This window comes from Oncorhynchus mykiss, chromosome 3, assembly GCF_013265735.2.
Source record: "Oncorhynchus mykiss isolate Arlee chromosome 3, USDA_OmykA_1.1, whole genome shotgun sequence".
Classification (NCBI taxonomy): Eukaryota; Metazoa; Chordata; class Actinopteri; order Salmoniformes; family Salmonidae; genus Oncorhynchus; species Oncorhynchus mykiss.
Window position 1 is genome coordinate 17,331,094 of NC_048567.1, and position 19,561 is coordinate 17,350,654.

A 19,561-nucleotide genomic window follows, 5' to 3' on the forward strand; every position below is an offset into this window, starting at 1 on the left:
GTGCCTTTCTTTGTGAGGCATTATAAAAACCTCTCTGGTCTTTGTGGAGGGACCTTACAAATAATTGTATGTGTGGGCTACAGAGATGATGGAGTCATTCAAATGTTATTGTTAACTGTTGTGACTAGGGGGCAGTATTTTCATTTTTGGAAAAATAACGTACCCAAAGTAAACGGGAGATTTTGTTAGGACAAGATGCTAGAATATGCGTATAGCTTAGGATACAAAGCGCTCTAAAGTTTCCAAAACTGTAAAAATATTGTCTGTGGGTATAACAGAACTGATATTGCAGGCGAAAGCCTGAGAAAAATCCAATCCGGAAGTGCCTCGTGTTTTGAAAGCTCTGCGTTCCAATGCGTCCCTATTGAGCAGTGAATGGGCTATCAACCAGATTACTTTTTCTACGTATTCCCCAAGGTGTCTACAGCATTGTGACGTAGTTTTACGCATTTATGTTGAAGAATATCCGTAAGCGGCTACATTGTGTAAGTGGTGACCTGATGGCTCTCAGAGTGATTCTTGCGTAAAATATAGAAGTAGCAATTTTTCCAATCGGTCCAACAGAAAAATCAATTGTCCCGGTGGATATATTATCAAATAGATATTTGAAAAATACCTTGAGGATTGATTATAAACAACATTTGCCATGTTTCTGTCGATATTATGGAGTTAATTTGAATATTTTTCTGATTTTTCGTGACTGCAATTTCCGGTCGATTTCTCAGCCAAACGTGAAGAACAAATGGAGCTATTTCACCTACAAAAATAATATTTAGGGAAAAAAGGAACATTGGCTATCTAACTGGGAGTCTCGAGAGTGAAAACATCTGAAGCTCATCAAAGGTAAACAATTTAATTTGATTGCTTTTCTGATTTCCGTGACCAAGTTACCTGCTGCTAGCTGGACATAATGCTATGCTAGGCTATCGATAAACTTACACAAATGCTTGTCTTGCTTTGGCTGTAAAGCATATTTTGAAAATCTTAGATGACAGGGTGATTAACAAAATGCTAAGCTGTGTCTCAATATATTTCACTTGTGATTTTCATGAATAGGAATATTTTCTAGTAATATTTATGTCCGTTGCGTTATGCTAATAAGTGTCAGTCAATGATTACGCTCCCGGGTCCAGGATGGGGAGTATCAAGAACACTGCTATTGCACACAGAGTGAAACCAGACAAGTTATTATGTGACTTGTTATGCACATTTTTACTCCTGAACTTATTTTGATTTGCCATAACAAAGGGGTAGAATACTTATTGACTTTTAAATCAGCCGGGTGGAGATTATAACAGAACATGGCCAAGATGTTCAAATGTTCATAAATGACCAGCATGGTCGAATAATAATAAGGCAGAACAGTTGAAACTGGAGCAGCAGCACGGCCAGGTAGACTGGGGACAGCAAGGAGTCATCATGTCAGGTAGTCCTGAGGCATGGTCCTAGGGCTCAGGTCCTCCGAGAGAGAGAAAGAGAGAAAGAGAGAATTAGAGAGAGCACACTTAAATTCACACAGGACACCGAATAGGACAGGAGAAGTACTCCAGATATAACAAACTGACCCTAGCCCCCCGACACATAAACTACTGCAGCATAAATACTGGAGGCTGAGACAGGAGGGGTCAGGAGACACTGTGGCCCCATCCGAGGACACCCCCGGACAGGGCCAAACAGGAAGGATACAAGACATACATTTTCAGCTTTTCGTTTTTGATTAATTTGTAAACATTTCTAAAAACGTAATTCCACTTTGACATTATGGAGTGTTGAATGTAAGCCAGTGACACAAAATCTAAATTTAATACATTTTAAATTCAGGCTGTAACGCAACAAAATGTGGAAAAGGGGTGTGAATACTTTCTGAAGGCACTGTACAAGGTGTATAATGACACCAATATATTGTCTGTATCATGTGCGGGCACAGATCATAGGGTCTTACCAGCAACAATATCTCACATTTTCCTTTCAGGAATCCGACGTATTGTGAATGAACGTCTATTTTTTACACATTAATTCTGCGTGTTTACAGAGTTCATCCTGTGTAGTTACAGGGTTAAAACAGAAACAACTCAAAGACGAACAGTTTAGGCATTCATTTCGAGTGGTTAAGGTTAGAGCTATGGTTTGGGGAAGGCTTAAAACTAAATAAAAGATAACAACGAGCCAGTCATCCAAAACATAGCCCTATGCAGTCGTTAAATTCCTATAGAAGGTGGCAAAGGCTGAGTACTCCGTCTGTTATTGCCCAGTGCTGGGCAATCATTTTTCTTTTTTTTTGTGTTTGCTGAGGAAGGCATATATCGACGTTCTCACAACCTTTTCAAATGCTTTAAATCAAAGTTTATTTATAGTGATCAGGCTGCTGACAAGAGGAATGTATAGGGCTAAAATGGACCTAAAATGGCCACTTTCATCATGATTCTCCCCAAAATGGCTTGTGATACAAATATAAAAAGCATATTCACCATCATTCCTCCCAATTAAGTTTCTATGTGAGAAATGCCAGAACAATCTGAGTTACCCAAAATACTGTATTTTCAGGCCTGTCTGGTGTCCATAAACACCTGATTTTGAAACTAAAGTCAAAAAGGCAAATCACCGTGCAGTAAGTACTCATGTGAAATGAAAGGAAATGAAGAGTACAGAGTAGCTATTAATCCATAGATGTCACAGAAGTAACTGCTGCATTGTAATTTGCTGTATTTCGGCTACTGAAAGAGAGATCTCTTCACTAGCAATGCAGTGAGGGGGAACTTGTGCGCCTTGCCATGAAGTTAGTGCAGTCCTTTTGTGGTCTACTACCGTTAATCTGTGTCCATGAACAAGTGTGACAATAAGCTCTCTGTCTGAACTGCAATCCTCTTAGGCAAGGCTTTGTGGGTAAACTCGCCTCATGCAAATTCTAAACCCCATTTAGCTTTGAGGGACTAGTCAGCTGCATTGAGATTAATGGTCGAGTGACTACTTGATTTAATAGGGTTATTTCACTGCTTCCGGGGGAAAATAAACAACAAAGTTAATGCAAGACATTCGTCACTGACGTCCTCAATCTATCCTCTGCTCTACGAGGGAAGGGAAGAAAACGTTTTCTTTTTGCTTTCAGAATGTTTCACTCTGACTGTCAACAAAATGTTGTGTAGTACTTTCTTTTTGTTAACTTCAGATGTTTGGGAGACTTTGCAGTTTTTTATTATTGAGAAAATGACTGTATTTTGTTAAATGATAGGAGTCAATTTAAATAAAAGTATTCCGTTTGTGGTTTAGGAAAAAATTCCAATTCAGATTGTTTTGATATTGTGGATTCAGGCCTTGTTGCTCAACCTATTTCTGCTTCTGATATCTTCCCTAAAGTAAGAGGGAAATAGCTAAATAAAATGGAAGAAAGAAAACAATGTGCAAAGAATTAGAAAGTATATTTTGTGTGTAGAAATGATTGCAGTAAATTAGATTGTATGGATTTAAAAAAAAAACTATTAGCGACTTAATGCTGAGGAGAGAAAGTGCTGTGCAATTTTCCATTACGGGGTGAAGAATGACAATCCTTGTTTATCTTTTTCCATGCGGTCAGCTTACTCCAAACTTTGCTGCAGGGGATTACTGTGACTCTGTGGGTGAGGGACTGTCACTGTCGTTTCTCTTTCCATGAGAAAACACATCACTATGTGACACAGGTGATCTGAGACTAGCAGTAACACACTTCACAAACTAGTAGCTATGGTCAAAATGATTAACACAGCTTTCAAATACATGTTTTAATTACTCTCCATTTACTGTAAATCTTATAATTTCAGAATTATACACCCCAAACATATAGACATATAGACCCTCCACATCAAAACACACACACACACACACGCACGCACGCACGCACGCACGCACGCACGCACGCACGCACGCACGCACGCACGCACACACACACACACACACACACACACACACACACACACACACACACACACACACACACACACACACACACACACACACACACACACACACATCCCCAGCTGCTCAAACCAAGCCTGCTCAGTATAGCCAGCATTCTCCAGGAAGAAGAGCTGAGATTACCTAAAGCTGATTGGCCAGTGCCTTCATGTGTGAGACCTTCCAACGAACAGCTTAGGCTGTCATTACACCAGCCTGATCAACACAGAGCTCCTCACACAGACAGATGCCATTTTGGAGAGAGTCAATCGAGGGATAGAGGGAAGGATGGATGGTGGGTAGCAGCTTAGGTATGGAGGGACCTCACATGGAGGGTTAAAGAGGCAGCATAAATCCATCCACTATGTCATTGTGTTCACCAGTGTATTTGAGTGGACAGACTGTAGGTCTGATTACAGCACAATGGGTGAGCTAGGTTCATATTGGATATACTGTTGTACACAACGGTGTAGCCATCAAATGTGTTAAGATAGAGAGACTGTGAGACACTTGAGTACTCACCACTCACTTGAATGTGAGTAGTCAAACTAGGCTGTCATGCGAAATATCTGCTTCTCCTCTTCCCTCTTTCCCCCCACAATCACACACACACCACCCTGTCAACCTGTTGGCTCAGAGTCTACGCCATTCATCCAGCCTGTGACTGACAATCGATAGCTGTGATAGCTGTGCCATGGAGCCAGTTTGGGTTGTAATTGATACGGCCTATCAGCTCCATGCATCTGGATACTGGCTCTGCTGGAAATGAGCCGTGACGGACAGAACAGGGGCCTTCAAAACACAACCCCTCCCCAGCTGCTCACATTGATCCCATCCACCCTGAATTTCAGTTTGACTTCTAAATCTTCCTTCACTCTGGCTGGGCGATAGTAAACATCTCTACCAACTCACTCAGTACAAAGGATATTTGACATGTCTTTTTCGGTGCAGGCAAGTGAAGGGAAGCTGGATCATTGTAATGGGTGGAATGGATTAAGGTATCAAACGTGATTTAATGTGACAGCAGCTTCCACTGGTCTGTTGTCTGACTTGTCTATGTTATCTACAGTACAGTACAGTAACTTGACACTTTCACCAATATATTTTTTTAATTCAGTTTATCTCCTTTCTTTTTCTCATTAGACTGTCTGTCTGGAGTTTTTATATTGTTTGATTGCAGGAAATGGATCTACTGAGGCACATTACCAGATGTCTAAACTGCTGCATTGCTTTTTCCCTCAGCTTGTCACTTGAGCATTCATCTTGGGGACTGTCTGTGTTTATTGGCTTTCATTCCCTCACTCCTAACCTTCCTCCTTTCCTCCCTCCTTTCCTCCCTCCTTTCCGCCCACGTCTTTCAATGACAAGGTGGAGTTATGTTCAAACAGCTTTCCAGCGCCCCCTTGCTTTACCCAAGATACAGATGAATCTTCTGCAGTGTGTGTGTGTGTGTGTGTGTGTGTGTGTGTGTGTGTGTGTGTGTGTGTGTGTGTGTGTGTGTGTGTGTGTGTGTGTGTGTGTGTGTGTGTGTGCGCGCGCGCGTAGATGCATGTGTGTGTCTCCCAGACTCTTCCGGAAGGAGAAGGGGGTCTCCGTTGTGGTGGCACAGAGACAGAGCTTTGAAGTGGGTGATACTGGCAGAGCTCTCTCTCCCTCTCTGTGTGTGTGCCAGGGAGACGGGGTAGCCTCATGCCCTCTGATCTTTTCAAAGCACCATATCTCCCTACCGTTACTCTCTACCTCGCTCTCTCTCCTTTTCTCTTCCTTCCGTTTTCTCTCTTGATCATCACTCTCTCTGTTTCTCTTTCTCTCGTTCACTTTCTCTTTTGCTCACTCTCATTCTCAATTACGCTCTCTCTTTGTATTTGTGTTCTCTACTCTGTCCCATTCATTTTATCCACAATACTCCCCATTTTTATCCACAATTCTCCCCATTTTTATTCCTCTATTTCTCCCCAAAAACGTTTTGTTCTCTCATTCCATCAGTTCATCTGTGCCTCTCTCTCTTCTCTTCCCCCTCCTTCCTGGCATCATTCCAACCTGTCTGGATCAGGACATCGTTCAGATGGGTATAAAATCACCAATCTGACGGAAGCCTGGGGTCTTTTCATAGACAGAGGTCTGCAGCGTAGTCATCTTCATCCCCCTGTCAAACTTCATACTCTTTCCTCCTCTCCCCCCTCCACCTCTCTAAGATCAGAATGAATGGTCGGTTGGTTGAAAATCCAGCACTTGCAGAAAGAGGAAATGAAGAATATTTGTATAATTATTTAACTTACATGTACCATACATGTGAGCAGTATAAGTAGCAGTAGAAGTATTGTTGTCCGTTAGTTTACTCCAATCAGGGTATGGATGGTAGGGCAGGGTGCAGATAGATTGTGGGTTCTATCAAGTTAATTGTTTGCATAATTTATTTTATTTAACTTTTTTGTATCCATTATATTCCTGTATACTCCCCCCACCCCACCATATTGACATCATATTAGCTATCATCATAGTCAACATAGCTAGAAGTAACTCGCTAGTAAACCCGCTACAATCATACAGTGTACAGAAAGCAGTTGAGCAATTACACTGGCGGGCCCTGGTGGCAATAAATTAATAAAACCTAAAGCGTATCTTGACTTGGAAGAGTTCCAGTGTTGGATAGTCATAGCCAGCTAGCTAACATGGCATCCCTCTCTGTTTGAGCCGGGTGTTTGAGTAGGCTAAACTAGCTAGCTGCATTCCCTAGCTAAGTAAGTGAAAGTGAAAAGAATACAAGGAAATATAGCTAGCTCTCTCTCGCTTCTCCTTCAATTTTAAAGAAATGAATTTGTTCAAAGCTGTTAAAATACTCATCACATGTTATGCACTGCAGTACCAGCTAGCTGTAGCTTGTGCATTCAGTACTAGATTCATTCTCTGATCCTTTGATTGGGTGGACATCATGTCAGTTGATGCTGCAAAAGCTCTGAAGTTGTCATAATTACAGTGTAAGGCTATGGAAGGGGGTTAGAACCATGAGCCGCCTAGGTTTTATATTGAAGTCAATGTACCCAGAGGAGAACGGAAACTATCTGTCCTTCTGCTACACCGTGGTGCTACCGCAGAGAGTGCTGTTGAGGCTACTGTAGACCTTCATTGCAAAACAGTGTTTTTTCATCAATAATTTGGTGACGTGAATATACTGTATTTAGTAAAGTTTTATTTCAAAAATACATTTTTTTTTAAACGTTTCACAATTAAAAAATATATATATATTCATTGAGTAGGAAGGTCCTCCCCTTCCTCCTCTGAGGAGCTTCCACTGGTCCTGAACCTCCATATTTGTAACATTTCTACTGATATTGCCCTAAAAAGAAATGCTTTACCAAAGAGCATAATGATATACAAGCAGGTCTGAGTTTTCCATTTTCAATTTCCTTGTTTTGTGTGTCGCAGGAACTTGGAATATTGTAAAGCTGCTGGTTGCACTTGCTTGCCTTTCTTACACTAGGATCTATCTTGACAAAATGTAGGTAATGTCCGAATTAGATAGACCTACATGAATGAAAGTTGAATGAAAAATAAAACACCACAGTGGTGTGTATTTTTTTTCCAACTTCAGTTGTATGGGTCTTTTCTCTTCTAGACTCTTACCCAAACAGGCATGCCTGGCCACGGGCAGTCTCAGCCAATGGCCATCAGTCTCTCAGAAAGGATTGCAGGAACTCTGCCATTGTATAGTTAGACACATAACATAAACATCTAAAGTACAACACTGTATATTTTATTTTCATATTGTGTTCTGCATAACCCTTAGATCATCTTAGCTACATGCTGTAATTAACAGATGAGTTGGCCAACCCCTGAGTATAATTTGAGATAAAAGTGATGCACTGTGGCCTTTTGTGGTTCTAGTTTATGCCCGTCACAGGGGGCTGCTAATTAATGAACCATTTGGATCTCCAGCTGGTTGAACTCTGGCCCAGACGTAATTAGAACTCATACACTGACCACCAATCATAAAATACTACCCACGACCTTGTGTCACTTCCATAATAAAAAGTACAAATTAGTTCCTTACCAATTAATAATTCATAAAATAAAAGTGGAAATAATATAAGCCTAAGGCAGTTAGTAGTGGATGTAAAGGTAAAGGTATATGTACATGAATATTACACCTGTGGTATTGGCTTAGACTTGGTTTAGAAAGCTTAGCTTTGTGAGTAGCCTACATTTAGTGGTTGTCATCCCATCGTTATCTTGCCTATATAGCGCTGGTTAATGATTGATGCATGTTGTCTGGTGTGCTTGTGTTTCCCAGGTAGCTGCAGTCATAGTGCTGTGACCTCTCTGCTTCTGCCCCACCTGACCACCTGACCCCTGACCTTTACCAGCAGTCTCAGACAGGAGGGGCTGCCCCACACCAACACCTCTACTTCGTCATGGCTGTCTCTCCTTAGTTATGTAGTTAGATATTTGGTGTACGCAGGTGTGTGTGTGTGTGTGTGTGTGTGTGTGTGTGTGTGTGTGTGTGTGTGTGTGTGTGTGTGTGTGTGTGTGTGTTTGTGTGTCAGGCAGGGGGCGGGGGGCGGGGGGATAGCTGGTACTTATATTATCATCTTTAAATGAATGGCATACTAGTCTACTGTGGTTCTTTTATACTGTACCTAACTATGGTAGCTGTGGCAGCCAACCAGCCAATCATGGAAGAGAGGTATTGATGCATCCACTTACTTTACCCTGATTTCCTCTGTGTTTGTTTACTTGTTTTTGTTTTTTAAGCACTGGATCATATTTACCTGATGCTACTGTATCTACGAAGTATGATATTAAAATGTTGTGTAGTACTTATGATTATATAAATACATAAATGATCATTAGACAAATGTATCAAATGGTGTGATAAAAAGAGTACTTTAAAATATGATTTACAGCTTTTTTCAGTCCTATTTTACTATCATTTTACTCTTGCTATCCTCTGTCTCTCTCTCTCGCTCATGCAAACACAGACACACTTGCACACAAACATATCTATCTGCCATGATCTGAGTGTAAAGAGTGGAACATGTGACATAAATTACAGGTTTGTTGATCGCCTGAAGCACTCACCCTCTGGCCAATCAATAGGCAGTAGAGTCAACCACTTTCCCTCCATTCCCTCCAAATGTCTCATCCTGTTACATATTTTCCAGGAAGGCTTATTTAGAGATACTAATAGACTTAATTAATCTCTCAGAGGGGTGATTATCATCTCTCTGACTTCTCCCGTGGGCTGTATGTGTGTGTTATCACTGAGTTCTCTGAAAAGATGGGTAAGACTCTTCAGTGTGCAGCTTCAGTGTCAGCTCCTAGCCTTTTCTGCTTCCGACGTCATGCATCTTTTATTATTACTCTTCCCTCACAATCCACCGGCATCAGTGGGCTCTAGCTCTTAACTCATCGCATGCATACACAAATCTGAAGTGTTTTATTATTGTTATTTTCTCTTAGTCTTACTGAGTCAGTGTGCCCAGATATTCATTTGGGTTTTTTAATTTGTACCTTGCAGAGAAAAGGAACAAAATGAACCAAAAGCACCAAAATGTTTGTGAATCTATCACAGAACTTTGGTGGCACTCTAATTGGGGAGGAAGGACTCGTGGCAATGGCTGGAGCGGAATCTTGGAATGGTATTAAAAACATCAAAACATGGTTTCCATGTGTTTGATGCTATTCCATACTCCGTTCCAGCCATTATTATGAGCCGTCCTCCCCTCAGCAGTCTCTACTAGGAACCTATCTTCAAGGTCTGGCATCACTATTCAAATCTATGCATATATTTAAGGTGATGTAACTTACTGTAGCTTCTCATATCCCTGACAAAAGCTTAAAGTTTCTAGAATTGTGGTGTGGGCGATGAGAAGATGAATGATAGCTGTGGATACTTGTGAACGTTTTCTGTTTGAATTAAGTTGTGCTTCATTGATGTGATACGTTCCTTCACTGCTTGTAAAAATTCTCAACGTCGCAAAATATGATTATTCACAATGGTAACGTTATGAGAACGTTGATGTTCAGAAAGGAATTTGTAGCACCTATTACTCTTCAGCTCTTTATTTTACCGTTGTAAAATGTACTTACATTGTGTCTTTTTGATAAATAAAATCTCCTAGATATCAGAAGTGAATATGAGAATGTTTTACTCTTTCAAAATAGCAGTACTGTTGTGTTTTGCCTGCTGTACAGATTACCAATGATTGAGATCTACAGTATGTTAGTGGTTCAATATTTCCTCTTAAACATGCTAACTTTGGTACGTACAGTTGAAGTCAGAAGTTTACATATACTTAGGTTGGAGTTATTAAAACTCGTTTTTCAACAGCTCCACAAATTTATTGTTAACAAACTACAGTCTACTTTGTGCATGACACCATTAATTTCCAACAATAGTTTACAGACAGATTATTTCACTTATAATTCACTGTATCACAATTCCAGTGGGTCAGAAGTTTACATCCACTAAGTTGACTGTGCCTTTAAACAGCTTGGAAGATTCCAGAAAAAGATGTCATGGCTTTAGAAGCTTCTGATAGGCTAATTGACATAATTTGAGTCAAATGGAGGTGTACCTGTGGATATATTTCAAGGCCTTCCTCTTTGCTTGACATCATGGGAAAATCAAAAGAAATCAGCCAAGACCTCAGAAAATAAATTGTAGACCTCCACAAGTCTGGTTCATCTTTGGGAGTAATTTCCAAACACCTGAAGGTACCACGTTCATCTGTACAAACAATAGTACGCAAGTATAAACACCATGGGACCACGCAGCCGTCATATCGCTCAGGAAGGAGACGCGTTCTGTCTCCTAGAGATGAACGTACTTTGGTGTGAAGTGCAAATCAATCCCAAAACATCAGAAAGGACCTTGTGAAGATACTGGAGGAAACAGGTACAAAAGTATCTATATCCACAGTTAAACAAGTCCTATATCGACACAACCTGAAAGGCCAATCAGCAAGGAAGAAGCCACTGCTCCAAAACTGCCATGAAAAAGACAGACTACGGTTTGCAACTGCACATAGGGACAAATATCGTACTTTTTGGAGAAATGTCCTCTGGTCTGATGAAACAGAAATAGAACTGTTTGGCCATAATGACCATCATTATGTTTGGAGGAAAAAGGGGAGGCTTGTAAAGCCGAAGAACACCATCCCAACCGTGAAGCACGGGGGTGGCTGCATCATGTTGTGGGGGTGCTTTGCTGCAGGAGGGACTGGTGCACTTCACAAAATAGATGGCATCATGAGTCAGGAAAATGATGTGGATATATTGAAGCAAAATCTCAAGACATCAGTCAGGAAGTTACTGCTTGGTTGCAAATGGGTCTTCCAAATGGACAATGACCCCAAGCATAATTCCAAAGTTGTGGCAAAATGGCTTAAGGACAACAAAGTGAAGGTATTGGAGTTTCCATCACAAAGCCCTGACCTCAATCCTATAAAAAAATGTATTGGCAGGACTGAAAAAGTGTGTGCGAGCAAGGAGGCCTACAAACCCAACTCAGTTACACCAGCTCTGTCAGGAGGAATGGGCCAAAATTCACCCAACTTATTGTGGGAAGCTTGTGGAAGGCTACCCAAAACGTTTGACCCAAGTTAAACAACTTCTTATGGCTGCAGGGGCAGTATTGAGTAGCTTGGATGAAAGGTGCCCAGAGGTGCCCAGAGTCAACAGCCTGCTCCTCAGTCCCAGGTGCTAATATATGCATATTATTATCAGTATTGGATAGAAAACACTCTGAAGTTTCTGGCACTGTTTGAATGATGTCTGTGAGTATAACAGAACTCATATGGCAGGCAAAAACCTGAGAAGAAATCCAAACAGGAAGTGGAAAATCTGAGGTTGGTCGATATTCAACCCAGCCCCTATTGAATACACAGTGGGAAATGGATACATTTGCACTTCCTAGGGCTTCCAATAGATGTCAACCATCTTTATAAACTTGAATGAGGCTTCTACTGTGTTGTGGAGCCGGAGGGGAGCTCTTTGAGCCAGTGGTCTGGCAGAGAGCCAGGTCCTGGTCATGCGCATTTCACATGATAGCGACCTGCGTTCCATGGCTTCTCTACAGACATAGGAATTCTCCGGTTGGAACTTTATTGAAAATGTATGATAACAACATCCTAAAGATTGATTCTATACTTAGTTTGACAAGTTTCTTCTACCTGTAATAACTTTTTGAAGTTTTTGTCCGACGTTTGGATGGACCAGCACGAGCGTTTGGATTTGTGTACTAAACTCGCTAACAAAAGTAGCTACTTGGACATAAATAATGGACATTATCGAACAAATCAAGCATTTATTGTGTAACTAGGATTCCTGGGAGTGCATTCTGATGAAGATTGCCAAAGGTAAGGAATATTTATAATGTTGACTCCAACATGGCGGATAATTGTATTTATTTTCTGAGCCCTGTCTAAGATTATTGCATGGTATGCTTTCAGGTAAAGTTGTTTTGAAATCTGACACAGCGTTTGCATTAAGGAGAGGTATAACTATATTTCCATGTCTAACAATTGTATTTATCGACATTTATAATGAGTATTTCTGTAAAATGATGTGGCTCTATACAATATCACCGGATGTTTTTGGAACTAGTGAACGTAACGCGCCAATGTAACGTGAGATTTCTTTATATAAATATGAACTTCATCAAACAAAACATACATGTATTGTGTAACATGAAGTCCTATGAGTGTCATCTGATGAAGATCATCAAAGGTTAGTGACTAATTTTATCTCTATTTCTGCTTTTTGTGACTCTCTTTGGCTGGAAAAATGGCTGAATTTTTCTGTGATTTGGTGATGACCTAACATAATCGTTTGTGGTGCTTTTGCTGTAAAGCCTATTTGAAATCGGACACTGTGGTGGGATTAACCACAAGATTACCTTTAAAACAGTATAAGATGTATGTTTGAGGAATTTGAGGAATTTTAATTATGAGATTTCTGTTGTTTTGAAGCGCCCTGCATTTCACTGGCTGTTGTCATATCCTCCCGTTAACGGGATATCAGCCCTAAGAAGTTTTAAAGGCAATGCTACCAAATACTAATTGAGTGTATGTAAACTTCTGACCCACTAGAAATGTGATGAAAGAAATAAAAGCTGAAATAAATCATTCTCTCTACTATTATTCTGACAGTTCACATTCTTAAAATAAAGTGGTGATCCTAACTGACCTAAGGCAGGGATTTTTTTGCTAGGATGAAATGTCAGGAATTGTGAGAAACTGAGTTTGAATGTATTTGCTAAGGTGTATGTAAACTTCTGACTTCAACTGTAAGTCTAAACCTCTACCAGGTGTTCCTTTATCGTGGCACTATTGTACGCAAATTGATGGACAAGCTTAACCCAAAAGATGGGGTCAATTTTTCACAATGGTAGACTCAGACAGCACACTCCTCTCTGTAAATAGGACATGGACAAGCGAATTAATCCCTAGGAGAATGTGTGCTGATGGGAATTTCAATTTATTTTAGGAGAGCAGTTATCACTTTTTTGGTCAATGTCGCCTAGAATGTTAATAGTGTTTTGCAGAGGGAAAGGCTGCGAGGACGTGGTTTGAAGTGCTGTTGAAGTGAAATGCTTCACTTCTATATTGGAAAGGCTTCTCTCCGGTACATATGCCTCTAAAGTAAAGAGCCCTTCTTTTAATGTACAATACTTGAGAGCACAAGAGTTGCAATAAAGGTATTTTCTCCAGTGATACACATAGGGCAAGGATCCTCCATTGTTTGAGTTTGCAGACAACTGACAAGGAGTAATGAGGAAAAGTGAACTATTTTATCCACCGAACAATGACCCACTACAACAAGTGCCCATTATTAAACATGTGTAAAAGTATGTCCCACTGAAATACCTGTTAGTTTGCCTGTTAGGGACCCCAGATCCAGCCACACAATGCTTTTCCAAACACAATACCTTTGCTTGCGTTAGTTTTATCAAAGCTCTCTCTAACCTTCAAGTGCCTTATAATACAAATCCAACACAACCTCCAAAGAGAGATATGGCGTGTCCTATACAAATCATATAACTCCATTGCCAGCTTCTAGGATTGCGGCATTTTACAAACCCTCTTCTTGAGCAAGGACAGATGTTACGTCAGTACTTTAAAGCCATAGTCAGAAATTCAGGGTCTCATCCTGTAAGACATCCTTGATGAGAGGAATAAAGAAGAGAAAGAATAGGTTTTATTCTCCATCTCCAAACACTCAGGGATGTATGGTTTTTTGAACCCTCCAAGAATTGCTCTGATAATTTGCTCCCGCTATTCCAACCTCATGAATCTTAATCATGTGATGCTCTGCTCCGTTCGCTGCACTCAGACATGATTAGCTTGTCTTGATGCCAGACCAGAGAGCTACAGCTCCAGCCGACCAGTAGGACAATACAGCACAGGGTTTTAAATAGATTTCATTCATATAAAAGTTTTCTGTGTCTGTACTATCTGTGTCTGTTCTCTCTGTTTCTCAAATCATTAGATTTTAGTGCTATTTGTAATTACCTTTAGTGCGGTTTGAGACGTGGGTTTGAAGTCAAGTAATTTCTCTCAATTTAACCCTTTAGAATCAATACCGGCTGTTGACTGCCTTCCCTTAAATTACCATGGCCTTGTTTTTCTAACAATAATATCTGTGTCAATATCACAAAGGGTATGCTGTCATTTGACTTATTATTTTTCTTTTTACTTCATTACTCAAAATGACAGCACAGACGTGACATTTCATTGTGAAAGAGGCTGTATCTATGTTGGTTGATGTTACGAGTTCAGACATGTCCTTGCACTTTGAATAGCAATAATGTCGAGGTGAATGAAAGAAGTAAACAGTAGACATACACTACCGTTCAAAAGTTTGGAGTCACTTAGAAATGTCCTTGTTTTCCATGAAAACATACATGAAATGAACTGCAAAATGAATAGGAAATATAGTCAAGACGTTGACAAGGTTATTAATAATTATTTTTAATTTAAATAATAATTGTGTCCTTCAAACTTTGCTTTCGTAAAGAATCCTGAACTTGCAGCAATTACAGACATGCAGACCTTTGGCATTCTAGTTGTCAATTTGTTGAGGTAATCTGAATAGATTTCACCCCATGCTTTCTGAAGCACCTCCCACAAATACGGTCAAGCTGCTCCCACAATACCTCAATAGGATTGAGATCCGGTGACTGCGCTAGCCACTCCATTATAGATAGAATACCAGCTGACTGCTTCTTCCCTAAATAGTTATTGCATAGTTTGGAGCTGTGCTTTGGGTCATTGTCCTTTTGTAGGAGGAAATTGGCTCCAATTAAGCACCGTCCACAGGGTATTTTTACAAAATGGAGGGATAGCCTTCCTTCTTCAAGATCCCTTTAACCCTGTAATCTCCCACTTTACCACCACCAAAGCACCCCCAGACAATCACATTGCCTCCACCATGCCCGACAGATGGCGTAAAGCACTCCTCTATCATCTTTTCATTTTTTATGTGTCTCACAAATGTTTTCCTTTGTGATCCGAACACCTCAAACTTAGATTTGTCTGTCCTTAACACTTTTAAACAATATGCCTCTGTCCACAGTCTGTGATCTTTTGCCCATCTTCATCTTTTCTTTTTATTGGCCAGTCTGAGATTTGGCTTTTTCTTTGCAACTCTGCCTAGAAGGACAGCATCCAGGAGTCGCCTCTTCACTGTTGACGTTGAGACTGGTGTTTTGCGGGTACTATTTAATGAAGCTGCCAGTTGAGGACTCGTGAGGCATCTGTTTCTCAAAGTAGACACTTTATTGTACTTGTCTTTTTGCTCAGTTGTGCACCGGGGCCTCCCACTCCTCTTTCTATTTCAAGATGTCCCTGATTGAGTCTGTAATACCAACATGTTTCAAGCAGACCACCATAGTCCCTGTGCCCAAGAGCACAAAGGCAACCTGCCTAAATTACTACAGACCCGTATCACTCACGTCCATAGCCATGAAGTGCTTTGAAAGGTTGGTAATGGCTCACATCAACACCATTATCCCAGAAACCCTAGACCCACTCCAATTTGCATACCGCCCAAACAGATCCACAGATGATGCAATCTCTATTGCAATCCACACTTTCCTATCTGGACAAAAGGAACACTTATGTGAGAATGCTATTCATTGCCTGCAGCTCAGCGTTCAACACCATAGTACCCTCAAAGCTCATCACTAAGCTAATGATCCTGGGACTAAACACTTCCCTCAGCAATTGGATCCTGGACTTCCTGACGGGACGCCCCCAGGTGGTGAGGGTAGGTAGCAACACATCTGCCACGCTGATCCTCAACACTGGAGCTCCACAGGGGTGCGTACTCAGTCCCCTCCTGTACTCTCTGTTCACCCACGACTGCATGGCCAGGCACGACTCCAACACCATCATGAAGTTTGCAGACGACACAACAGCGGTAGGCCTGATCACCCGACAACGAAGAGACAGACTATAGGGAGGAGGTCAGAGACCTGGCCGGGTGGTGCCAGAATAACAACCTATTCCTCAACGTAACCAAGACTAAGGTAATGATTGTGGACTACAGGAAAAGGAGGACCGAGCACGCCCCCATTCTCATCGAAGGGGCTGTAGTGGAGCAGGTTGTGAGCTTCAAGTTCCTCGGTGTCCACATCAACAACAAACTAGAATGGTCCAAACACACCAAGACAGTCGTGAAGAGGTCGTGAACAACAAAGCCTATTCCCCCTCAGGAAACTAAAAAGATTTGTTATGGGTCTTGAGCTCCTCAAAAGGTTCTACAGCTGCAACTTCGAGAGCATCCTGACCGGCCTCTGACCGCAAGGCACTACAGAGGGTTGTGCGTAAGGCCCAGTACATCACTGGGCCTCAGCCTGCCCCCCAGGACCTCTACACCAGGCGGTGTCAGAGGAATGCCCTAAAAACTGTCAAAGACCCCAGCCACCCCAGTTATAGACTGTTCTCTATACTACCGCATGGCAAGCGGTACCGGAGTGCCAAGTCTAGGACAAAAAGGCTTCTCAGCAGTTTTTACCCCCGAGCCATAAGACAGACTCCTGAACAGGTAATCAAATGGCTACCTGGACTATTTGTATTGTGTGCACCCCCAACTCCACCCCAAACCTTCTTTTTACGCTGCTGCTACTCTCTGTTTATCGTATATGCATAGTCACTTTAACTATACATTCATGTGCATACTACCTCAATTGGGCCGACCAACCAGTGGTCCCGCACATTGGCTAACCGGGCTATCTGCATTGTTTCCCGCCACCCACCACCCGCCAACCCCTCTTTTACGCTACTGCTACTCTCTGTTCATCATATATGCATAGTCACTTTAACCATATCTACATGTACATACTACCTCAATCAGCCTGACTAACCGGTGTCTGTATGTAGCCTCGCTACTTTATAGCCTCGCTACTGAATATAGTCTGTCTTTTTACTGTTGTTTTATTTCTTTACTCACCTATTGTTCACCTAACACCTTTTTTGCGCTATTGGTTAGAGCCTGTAAGTAAGCATTTCACTGTAAGGTCTACAGCTGTTGTATTCGGCGCATGTGATAAATTAACTTCGATTAATTTGATTTGGTTAGAGCCAATTGGTGCTGTTCTGTGAAGGGAGTAGTTCACAGCGTTATATGAGATATTACGTTTCTTGGCCATTTCTCACATGGAATAACCTTCATTTCTCAGAACAATAATAGACTGACGAGTTTCAGAAGAAAGGTCTTTGTTTCTGTCCATTTAATCAAACCCACAAATGCTGATGTTTCAGATACTCAACTAGTCTAAAGAAGGCCAGTTTTATTTCTTCTTTAATCAGAACAACATTTTTAAGGTGTGATAACATCATTGCAAAAGGGTTTTCTAATGATCAATTAGTCTTTAAAAAAATTATCTTGGATTAGCAAACACAATGTGCCATTGGAACACAGGAGAGATGGTTGCTGATAATGGGCCTCTGTATGCCTATGTAGATATTCCATTAAAAATAATCAGTTTCCAGCTACAATAGTCATTTACAACATTAACAATATCTACATTGTATTTCTGATCAATTTGATGTTGTTTTAATGGACAAAAAGTGATTTTTCTTTTAAAAAACAAGGACATTTCTAAGTGACCCCAACCTTTAGAACGGTAGTGTATGTTTGGTGTTTTCGATGTTTAACGCTAGGGAATCGCTCTCAGATTAGCAAGTCATGTCATGATAACTTGGTTGGTACAGGCGAGCACATCAGCGGTGGTATACAAACGACTAATCTCTGTCTTGTTGAAATAGTTGCACTGTTTAGCTGTATATAGTCAGCTAACTAGTTGGTTGTTTTGTATTGTTTATAGCAATACAATTAATATGGAAATGTCCCAAGATGCTTGCTATAGCTAGTTAACTAGCTAATCTGTTAGGCAAGAAAAGTTGTGCGTAGCAGTAAATTAGGGCTGCGCTCATGAAGTTGCAACCTCAGCTTTCTATTTGACTAGCTAGCCATACAGACCACCAGCTAACTAGCCAACAAAATGAAGGCTAAAGTCATTTGATTTAATCTATTGGGCGTTACGTTATGGTTTGTCATGTTTTCTAGGTGCAGAGAAGGCTATACATGCCTCGTTGTCCTATTATTTGACAGCTTAGCTGTCGTGTTACTGTAGTAGATACCTGCACAGTGAAGCTCATATGGTGAGTTGGATATTTGTTTACATAGCCAGCTAACAAGTAGCTTTTTTTTAACCTGTTTCTACTGAAGCAATTCATTTGGCAACTGTCCCAGCTTCGAAACTAATCAGCTAACATTGGTGAACCATGTAGTTAGTCTGTCAGGCAAGAAAACAAGAGTTGATTGGAGGAGAGTAAAAAAATGATATTATGGAAAGCCCTTATTAGGAAGAGAGTTTGTGTATGGTTGAGAAAAAGAAAGAGGAAGGAAGAGAGAGAGATTATTTTCCTGGCCACAATTGTATCTTATTTGTTGCTCCTCTCCCTCTATTACTCTGTTTCTCTAGGTCAGTGAAAGTGAGGGAAGTGATGTGGAGAGTCAGGGCTCAGCAGCAGAAGCCAGGGAGGAAGAGGAGTTAGAGATGATTGGAGGGATAGAGATGTGGAGCAAGGAGGGAGGAGTGGGCAGAGAGGAGATTGGTGGTAGAGGAAGAGGGAGAGGAAGAGGAAGAGGATGAGGGAGAGGATGAAGCAGAGGGAGAGATTTAAAAATATATATATATATATATTTAACTAGGCAAGTCAGTTAAGAACAAATTCTTATTTACAATTACGGCCCAATTGTGCAGCTCCCTATGGGACTCCCAATCACAGCTGGTTGTGATACAGTTTGGTCTTTTGGACCATTTAAAAGCAGGTGAAGTTTGAAGGGCGCAAGAGCGGGTGTGTGGTGTGCATCCTGAGTGGTCACAGGGGAAAGAGAGGGTGTGTGGTGTGCATCCTGAGTGGTCACAGGGGAAAGAGGGGGCGATGTGTAGAAATCTCCTTTGGGTTCTCTACGTGTTCTGTGCCACTTTGCATGATGGGGCAGGGCTTCCAGATGTTCCATGACATGTTGTAGGCTAAATGCAAACACCGAAGTGACAGTGTGAAATGTGAATTAGTCCTACAAATCTTTTATAGTCTCTAAACAGTTGTGTTTTGTGTCT

The 19,561-nt window shown here is 41.1% G+C and overlaps 1 protein-coding gene across 1 annotated transcript in view; it reads left to right on the forward strand.

The window, feature by feature from the left end:
* The window catches only part of LOC110503758 (t-SNARE domain-containing protein 1-like), a 118,569-nt gene extending 108,512 nt beyond the window's left edge, over positions 1-10,057 (forward strand). The window contains exon 12 of the mRNA XM_036970577.1: positions 8,219-10,057. The gene's annotated coding sequence lies outside the window, so the exon portion shown is untranslated. The remainder of the gene's footprint in view (positions 1-8,218) is intronic.
* Positions 10,058-19,561: the final 9,504 nt, after the last annotated feature.